The 10531-nt window shown below is 33.2% G+C and overlaps 2 pseudogenes; both read left to right on the top strand.

Moving 5' to 3' along the window:
• The first annotated feature begins 1920 nt into the window (after nucleotides 1-1920).
• Nucleotides 1921-3933, top strand: LOC21393769 (annotated as a pseudogene).
• A 3612-nt stretch (nucleotides 3934-7545) lies between these two features.
• On the top strand, nucleotides 7546-9245 carry LOC21393768 (annotated as a pseudogene).
• Nucleotides 9246-10531: the final 1286 nt, after the last annotated feature.

Genomic DNA, 10531 nt, shown 5'->3' with positions numbered 1-10531 from the left:
ATATTATTACATGTTTTCAAAAATTAAACCACCAAACGCAGTTTCAGTTTTTTTTAAAACTGAAATCAATCTCTAAATAAAACTACCAAACGCATTTTTAGAAATAATTCAAAAATGAAACTAAAAACGTTTTCATTTTCATTTTCGTACAGAAAATAAAAACGTTTTGGAACCAATTCCAAACGCACCCAAGACGTCTTATATAGTATAGGAAAAGAATGGGGAAAGCGACGATTAAGAGGAAGATGCACTACACTATTGAGGGTCATGGTAAGGACGCATTTGTTAAGTCTTTTTTGTCTATCTTTTCAGAATTTGATATTATGCATCTATGCGTTGCTACCCTATCATTGTGAGAGATGTGGGCTTCACATGATAGAAGAGAGTCAAAATTGGTTAGATGGTCAGTGAAAGACAGTTCAAGTCATTTCTACATACTCAGTAGTTATCGAGATTGCTGCTATAGTCGAAAGAGTTAGAAGACGTGAAGTGAAGTGCACACCCGATTCCTTCTTTACTAGAAAAAAAAAAAAGAGGAAGATGCACTACATTATATAAAATAAATAAATAAATAATCGAATGAATCACCTGAACATTTGATAACCAAATGTATGCGCGTGTTTTGCACGCGCGTGTATAAGAAAAAGGAGAAGACGAAGACTGAAACGATAAAGGCTGTTCACTTTCAGCACAACCCTTCTCAGGGTGCAAAAGTCGTCAAATTTGGTTGGAAAAAAAAAACGTAAAACTTGGTATTGGAAGTGTTTGTTTCATATACACAACCACACTTTCCGAATACGATAAATTAGTGAATATAATACTGGAATGAATCAGACAATTTGCAGATATAAAGCTACACTACCAAGTCACCAGCTAGTCGATTTGGTTAATAAAGTAATTTACTTTGAAAGGGACGAAATATTAATCCGGGCGGAGTTGGAAATATATTTTTAAGAACATGGGTTAAAATTAAAATTTTGATTATATTTTTTATGCAAATCTTGTACTCCCCTGTTTTTATCTTTTCCTGCTTACTTAAAAATTCTTTTTTCACTTTCTTTTCTTTTTTTGGTTTATTTCTTGTTTTTTCCTTTCCAAATAGATGATGCCTGATCACCTGTAATAGAATTTGATTTCGTTTTTATTTGTCATAAAGTTTGAAATCAGATCACTTTTTTTGGATAAGAAAAAAGTAAGATAAAAATGTCGTATAAATTTCAGACCTTGTAAGATAAAATATGTAGTACAAATAATTTCAGACCTACGTTATATATATATATATATATGCTAACAAGACCTATGTTTTAATTCTATACATCTTTTCTTACTTTATCATTGTTTGTAGCCAGTACACATACTTTGCTCATAAATAAAAACAATCTTTGCACATGGTCACATAGCCGTAGTATAATCGCATAAACATGTATGACTCGGACTGATGTATACACACAAATAGTTCTCAAAAGTCAAAACAAGTGAAGTGAGATGTGTTAATTAGAAAGACTGGTTGTTTAGGACTCTTTTATGGCTTTTGTATAATTTGTTTAGGACTGTTTTTATTTAGTTGGAGCTTTGTTTAAAGTACAGCTCTATATTTTCGCTACTTAACTTAGTATATAAAACTATATTCTCGTTTTGTTTTGTTGTTGGCATTTTGTTAGGATAGATACTACTTGTACATTTTATTTTAGTTTTTACTTAGAATTCCACTCCTACTTCCTTTCGTAAAAGAATTGTACTCCTAATCTGACTGGTTTACTCAGCCCTATAAAATAAGGCTTTTGGTCTTGACGTCTTGTAAATTTCACATTAGTAATCTTCAGAAAAACAACAAAGAGAAACTGTTGTTTGAGTATAATAGTATAAATAATATTTTTAATATTTTTAATTTTATTGTATTTTTTTTTTCCTTTGAAGATCATGGCGACCACAGGGGAGATGTGGTCTCAAGTGATGGCAAGCGTGATGCTTGTGTACGCTATGTTTCAACAATATTTTCCTGATGATGCGTGGCGTTTCTGAAAGAGATATTTCAACAGAGCGCTATGCTTCTTTTACCCTTATGTTCAAATCACCTTCCCTGAGTAAAATGGCGACGGTTTCAAGCGCAGCGAAGTCTACGGCGCCATCCAAAACTACCTCGGAGTCGGCGCCATGTCGTCCACTCGAGCAAAAGGACTCAAAGCTCATGACTTTAAAGACAGCAAATCTCTTGTCCTTAGCATGGACTACAACGAGAAAGTCATCGACGAATTCGAAGGTGTCAAGCTATGGTGGACTTTTTACTACACAATGCCCAACAAAACAAGCGTTTCTTACCATCCCAAAAGCCGTTCTACAATCTCACCTTCCACAGAAACAACAAAGACCTCATCACTACCTTTACATCAATCATGTGGTGACACAAGGGAAAGGAATGGCCGTGAAGAATGGGCAACGAAAGCTTTACACCAATGGCAAATACGAGAGCTGGTGTGGTACTAAGTGGAGCCATGTTCTTTTTGAGCACCCTGCGAGTTTCAACATTTTGGCTATGGACCCCAAAAAGAAGCACAGGAAAAGACTACTACGCCAGAGTTGGGAAGCCTTGGAAACGCGGTTCTCTCTTTTATGGTTCTCCAGGAACAGGTAAGTCAACCATGATCTGTGCCATGGCTAACTTCCTGGATTATGATGTCTACGATTTGGAACTCACGGCAGTTAAGGATAACACCAAGCTGAGGAAGATGTTGATCGACGCTTCAAATAAGTCCATCATTGTGATTGAGGACATTGATTACTCTCGTGATCTTTTACTGGTAAAAGAAAAAAGGCGCCGAAAGCGAAAAAAGATCAATGATGATTCTGACGATGATGACGACGAAAATGACCTGAAGAGCAACGTTACTCTCTCTGGGCCGCTGAATTTCAGTGATTGGATTTGGCGGGCTTGTGGGCGCGAGACAATTATTGAGTACGTTTAGAATTAATTTTAAAATAATTTTATTTTTAATAGAATGTAAAAATAAAATTATTTTAAAATTATTTTGAAATTGATTTTAAAATTATATTTAATTAATTTTTTAAAAAATTATTTTAAATATAATAAAAAATAAAATTGTGTATTAATTAATATATTATAATATTATTGATAAGTATTAAAAAAAAAATAATTTTTAAATTTTTTTATAAAAATTATTTTCATTATTTTTGTTTTTAATTTTATTTTAAAAATATTTACAAAATAAATGTAATTTTATTTTTTTATTATTTTTTATTTTTTAAAATACGTAAAAATTATTTTTAAAAACGGTTTCATACACTAATCGTGCGAACTAGCTTGACCCTACTCTCATTAAAAGAGGAAGGATGGACAAGCACATTGAATTGTCTTAGGGTCTGTTTAGTTCGCTGATTTGAGGTTTTAATTCGAGTTGAGTTGTGATTTTATGTGAGAGCTTTTTACTGTAGTAAAAAAATTAAATGTGATTGTTTGTGAGAGCTTTTTACTGTAGCAAAACTCGAATTCTAAACTTGAATCAGCGAAATGAACAGGGTCTTATTGTTGCTTTGAAGCCTTCAAAGTGCTTGCCAAGAATTACTTGGATGCCGAATCGCATCAATTGTTCGCAACAATCGAGCGTCTGTTGGGGGAAGGAAACCAACACGACTCCCGCCTATGTAGCGGAGAATTTGATTCCTAAGTCTGATGAAGAAGACGCAGATGTGTGCTTGGAGAATTTGGTTGAAGCTCTTGAGGAGAAAAAGGAGGAGGCAAGGAAGAAGTCTGCAAAGTTGGAAGCTGAAAGAAAAGAAGCAAAGCTAAAAGCCTCGGAAGAAGAAGAAAAATTGAAGAAAGACAATGAACAAAGTTCTGCTGAAGAAGATGTCAAGTGTGATGATGTGGACTGTTGGCCAAAGTGGAAGGGAAAGAATCACGAGTCACCTCATTAGAATGTAATTAGATGATTAGGATATATGTTTTTTTATTTTCTTTTTTATTTTCTTTTAGCTAGAAGGTTTGATTTCTCATTGTTATAGCTTTCAGTTTTAGTCAACTACTTAATTTATTCTCCTATGCTTCATTATGTTATGCTAGATAAAACTTTGAGTGAATCAATTATTAGATTATTGAAACTATTCGTCTCTTGATTCTCTCTCTAAAATTCATTCCTTTTTTTTTAATTATGCGGAATAAGAAACTTTCTAATTATTCAATCATTTGATCTTCGTTACAATGATGAGTTTTGCTTATTTCGTATCTACTAAAGCATTGAAATTCAGAATAAAAGCACTAAACTCCAGAATCCTACTCATAGCCGATCCATTATCGATAAAGCCTTGTTAATGGAAACTCTAATAAGCGGAACATGAATTCATCTCAAAACCATAACAACGACCAATTAGAGAAATCAATTATAATTTGCAAGTAATATATATATATATATATATATATATATATTTGGCCGCTGCTTTTTCAGTGTGCATTTTGGCGTACTTTCCATGCATGTCTTTATGCTTGCCGACGTCTAATCAATTCTCCCACAAAATGCCTGTGCGGGGAAAAAAGGAAAAAAAAAGTGACATGGTCAGTGATAGCACATCTCCGAATTCCGACGTGATATAAGATCAGAAACATGTCCGTTGTTTTTAAAATAGTTTTTTTTAGTACAAAAGTAAAAATAAAATTATTTAAAAAATTATTTTAAGACTAATTTTAATTATTGATAAGTATTAAAAAATAAAAAAATAATAACTTTTAATTTTTTTAATTCTTTTATAAAAATTATTTTTATTATTTTTTATGTTCATTTTTAAAATATTTATTAATTAAAAATAATTTATAAGCTATTTTTATTTTTATGTCTTAAAAGAAATATAAAAACGTTTTTAAAAGTAATTCAAAATCAATTCCAAACCCATTCATAATTTCTATCAAAAAGAGCAAAAATATGACGATGTGCTTGGTCATGATAGAGAGTGACTGCTGATTAGTGTTGGAAACATGATGAGCTGGAAAGAACGTTCTTTATTTGTTCCACTGGGACATTTTGGGGTGGAGCAGGTATTGTCAAAGATTCCAAATCTGAGAATTGTATGAGTCTAAAGTTAGAAAATGATGGATTGTATTCTCGTCCCTTGAAATAATGAAAGCTTTATTTATTTTATAAATTTAAGTTTCTAATTTAAATTAAGATGTGATATTTTAAAAAAAATTTAACTGTAAAAATTTAAATTGATAAAATAAATGAGACATAAAAAAAAATAAATAAGAAGAAGAGATTTAAGTTTGATTAATTTAATAAGATAAAGTTGCTGAGGCGGCAAAGGATAATGCTAATTGGACCCGTAGAATTAAAAGGAGAAAATACAATTGTTGCATGACAATAATGAAGAAAAAGCTATCATTATCAAAGAACTGAAAAAAAAAGTTAGGCTTTTAGCCGGAGAGAGTGCTAAACCTGGTTATTGGCAACCAGAAAAAGTAGGAAAGAGAGCCACTGTATTCCTTTTACGTGATTTGGTCCCTAAGCTAGATAATAAAAGTGTCCACTATGATTACGAATTTCTCATGGTAGATTCGTTTAGTTCCGGAATTTAAATTAAGGTGATTTTAATTATAATTTTAAAATCAGAATTATAATTAATGATTTTGAAATTATGATTCAAAATTAATTATTTGAATCACCTTGAATCAAGCGAAATGTGGTTTTAGAATCATTATTTGAGCTAGTTTAAAATATCACATCAAATTCTGAATCATAATTCAGAATCATCTACTAAACACTGATTCTGAATTATGATTCAGAATCACTGTAAACAAACACTGATTCTGAATCATGATTCTGGATTCATCTGCCAAACGCACCCTCATTGATCCGAATCACATAAACCTCTAGCATTGGTTTGTCTTTCCCACTAATTCCAATACAAATAGACTACATATAATGACTATTTAGTTCGCTTATTTAAGTTGAAATATAACTTTATGTGATAACTTTTTACTGTAGTAAAAAAGTTATATATGACTATTTCTGAGAGCTTTTTACTGTAATAAAATTTGAATCGGTGAAATGAACGGAGCCATAAGTCTCTGCTACTAGTTAGTCGGGATGTACAAATATATGGTGGGTCATGTCTAGTGGGAGGTGCGGGGCTTATTACGTGTGCATATCTCTAATCCCGAATTAACCCATCGAAATGCGAAAATATTTATGGCCCGTTTGAGAGGTATACTCAAACTCATAATTTTTAATTTTGACGTTTAAAATTTAATTTTTTTGTGAGAATTTTACACTATAACAGAATTATAAGTTTGAGTTTAACTACGTGAAACAAACTTTCCTTAGTTTTTTTTTATAATTAATAATATATATTTTACTGTATGCCTCTTTTCAAAATTTGATATTATTTTTCTAATTTTTAATATGGTATTAGTCCGTTTAATTTGCTGATTTGAATTTTTAATTTAAGTTTAGATGTAATTTTATATGAAAATTTTTTACTGCAATAAAAAAATTAAATATTATTATTTTTAAAATTTTTTTATTATAATAAAATTTAAATTTTAAACTTAAATTAAGAAAATAATGAGATTAAAAGTGAACAAGTACTCAGTACTCACTTTGGAGTGCGACTACGGGCTTGTTCTTTTGAGCGAAAAACTCAAAAAAAAAAGTAACTCGAGTTACAACTTTATTCGAGTTCATGTTCTTTTAAGTTTAAACTCGAGTTTAGGACTAAAACTCGAGTTCAAGTTTCCCCTTCAACTCGAGTTCAAAAACTCGAACTCAAATTAATTAACAATATTTTTTTTATTCTTAAAAATGCTATAATTTTTTCGTTATAATTCTGATTGAGATGCTTTTTTTTTTCTATACGTTGACAAGAAAAAGACGAATAAAACCCGACCCATATACCCTATTAAAATTTTTCGTCAGTATTGAGTTTTTATTAAAATACTATCTAAATATAAATTTAAGTTTTGACTCACTCAAACACAAACTCAAAAAGATTCTTATCTCAAACCATAACTTAAATGTATATAATCAAACACAAACTCAAATTATAAATTCAACTCAAATTTAATTTAAAAATTATACTCAAATTAAATTTTAAAAGATCAACCCCTACGTCTTGCGACGAACCTTCCTCGCATCATCTTTGTCATTCATATTTCACGGTCCCTCATGCCTTTTCTTTTCTAAAAAGAAACACTGTCAAAGAACAATGATGTCAATGACGTGACGCAATGTCACACATATATTATTTTATTAGCCCCGTAGTCTCAATGGTGCAATTTCATATGAAGTTACACTATAAGTGCGTAATAATTTATATGTAACTGCATCCTTTACTTGCCCATGAGGCCTGAAACCATGGGGTGGCTACTAACAAGTCGTGTGACGTTTGCCGACCTTTCTGAATGATGACAAAACCACTAGTCAATTTCTGAACAAATCTCTTAAGGCAAATTCACATGGGGGACGGCCAATCTTCTCTATAAAAACAAACAAAAACCCAGTCCTCAAAGCACCGTATACCATTTTCAACAAACTTCCCCCCCCCCCCCCCCCCCCCCCCAAAAAAAAAAAAAAAAATGTTCATAAACATGAATCCTAAAGATACTTTTGCTCAGCTTGGCTCTCTAGTTGGAGGGTTAATGTTCTTTTGGGCAATATTTCAGCAATACTTCCCTTACCAACTCCGAACCTACTTAGAGAAATACTCTCACAGATTGGTGAATTATGTCTACCCTTACATCCAAGTCAGGTTCAACGACTTCACCGGCGAGCGGCTCATGCGCAGCGAGGCCTACTCGGCGATTCAGAACTACCTGAGCGTCAATTCATCGATGCAAGCGAAGCGGCTGAAAGCGGACATAGTCAAGAAAGGGCAGTCCCTTGTTCTCAGCATGGATGACCATGAAGAAGTTGCTGATGTGTTCAAAGGGGTAAAGCTCTGGTGGGCTTCAGGCAAAAACACTCCCAAAACACAATCAGTCTCTTTCTTCCCAACTAGTGATGAGAGAAGGTACTACAGGCTCACTTTCCACAAGCGCCACAGGGACCTGATTATTGGGCCCTACCTCAAACATGTCCTCAAAGAAGGTAAAGCAATAAAGGTGAGAAACAGGCAAAGGAAGCTTTACACCAACAATGGGGCCTATTGGAGCCATGTTGTGTTTGAGCACCCTGCAACCTTTCAGACACTCGCAATGGAGCCGGAGAAGAAGAAGGAGATTATTGATGATTTGATTGCCTTCAGCCAAGCGGAGGACTTTTATGCAAGAATTGGGAGGGCTTGGAAAAGAGGGTATTTGCTTTACGGTCCTCCGGGGACCGGGAAGTCGACCATGATCGCCGCCATGGCTAATTTGCTCAACTATGACATCTATGATCTTGAACTGACCGCTGTCAAGGACAACACCGAGCTTAGAAGGCTGCTGATTGAGACGTCAAGCAAGTCCATTATTGTCATAGAGGATATTGATTGCTCGTTGGAGTTAACCGGGCAGAGAAAGAAGGAGAAGAAGAAGGAGAAGAAAGAAGACCAAGATCAAGAAGGGAAAGACCAAAATAAAGAGAAGCCGTCAAAAGAAGATAGAGATGGGAAAGGTAGCCAAGTTACTCTGTCAGGGCTTTTGAATTTCATCGATGGGCTTTGGTCGGCTTGTGGTGGAGAGAGGCTTATTGTGTTTACAACCAATTATAAGGAGAAATTAGACCCGGCTCTTATTAGAAAGGGAAGAATGGACAAGCACATAGAGTTGTCCTACTGTGGTTTTGAGGCGTTTAAGGTTTTGGCTAAGAATTATCTTCAAGTTGAGGAACATTCTCTTTTTCCCACAATTAGTAATTTGTTGGGTGACACTAAAATCACCCCTGCTGATGTTGCGGAGCATCTTATGCCCAAAACCATTTTTGGGGATGCTGAAATCTCGCTCAACAGTTTGGTCAAAGGTCTCGAAAATGCCAAAGAGGAGGAGGAGAAGAAAGCTGCGGAAGAGGAGGCGGCCAAAAAGAAGGAATTGTTGGACAAAAAAAAGGCTGAAGAGGAGGAAGGGAAGAAGACAGCGGAAGAGGAAACCAAAAAGAAGGAATTGTTGGAGAAAGAAAAAAGCCAAGGATGAAGAACCAAATAGGCATCAGCAAGAGCATAAGTGGGTGAGCGAGTCAATGTCAAAAATTGGGTGGTGTTGTTTTCAGTACCAACTAACTTGTCTTTTTAGAGTTGAAATATAAATTAAAAACTTTCTCCTTTTATTTATTTATTTTATTTATTTATTTATTCATTATTTATCGGAAGATGCATAATAGCCGAAGCAAAACCAAACATAAATGAAGCAAGTAGAAGAAACAAGAAAACGAACTCAAATTACAATTAAAATTTTTTATTAATATTTTTTTATAAGAATTTAAATTTAATTTTTTTACAACAGTATTTTATTTAAAAAAAAAAAATTTGAGCCCTAAAAAGAACACACTATAATACATTTTAATGTTTCAGATAAAATGGGTTCCTGATAAACGAGAAAATTCAAAATTTCAAATGGAGGAATTCAATTGAAGCGGACACGTAAAGAGTTCTATAAGTCCAGCTAAACGAGCAGTTAATGGGAAATTTTTCATTATTGATGAAGGGGTGTTACTATTATTTTCAGATGGTGTCAACATAATTTTCTCTTAGCAGAAGGAAAAAAAAAATCAATTAAAGTGTTTAATGTTTACACTGAGTGATGTATAACAGTATTTGCCCAATCAAACCAATATTCCACGTGCAGTTTAGATCTAGTCTAGACTCTTAAGCCATCATTCATTTTACCGATTCGAGTTTAGAATTTAAATTTTATTACACTAAAAAACTCTCAGAAACAATCACATCTAGTTTTTTTATTACAGTAAAACCACGTGCAGTTTAGATCTAGTCTAGACTCTTAAGCCATCATTCATTTTATCGATTCGAGTTTAGAATTTAAATTTTATTACACTAAAAAACTCTCAGAAACAATCACATCTAGTTTTTTTATTACAGTAAATTTTTTTTACATAAAATCACATCTCAACTCAAATTAAAAATTCAAATTAACGAACTAAACAGACCCTTAAAAGATTGTAATTCTAGTAGAGCCGGCCTCGAATTTGGATTCTTCACTAATCTGGGTGAGAAGAAGAAAACAAAATACCTTGTTAAGTTGAGAGAACGCCACGTTATTTGCAAAGAGAACAATACATGTCGTTTTGAGTCATTACGCAAAACGACATGTCAGTTGTTAGAAAACGATATCAAAGAGACAGAAACGACATGTAAATTATAAAAGTGAAGGGCAAAAGTACAACACGCATTTCAGCCATAAACGACCATTTTTTTTCTTTTTTTAGGTGAATAAACGACCATGGCTTTAATGACGATATTGGGCGGTAGTGAACCGAAATAACGTGTCGCTATAGATAAAAAAGACAAATTTTAAAATGTGAAAAACGCAATTCTGAACAAGAAACTGCATGAAAAGAAGTGTCGTTCAGTAAAATAAAAAAGAATGACACATGTT

The sequence above is a fragment of the Morus notabilis genome, unplaced genomic scaffold (genome assembly GCF_000414095.1).
Source record: "Morus notabilis unplaced genomic scaffold, ASM41409v2 Scaffold1242, whole genome shotgun sequence".
Lineage (NCBI taxonomy): Eukaryota > Viridiplantae > Streptophyta > Magnoliopsida > Rosales > Moraceae > Morus > Morus notabilis.
This window is presented reverse-complemented; position numbering and strand designations above follow the sequence as displayed.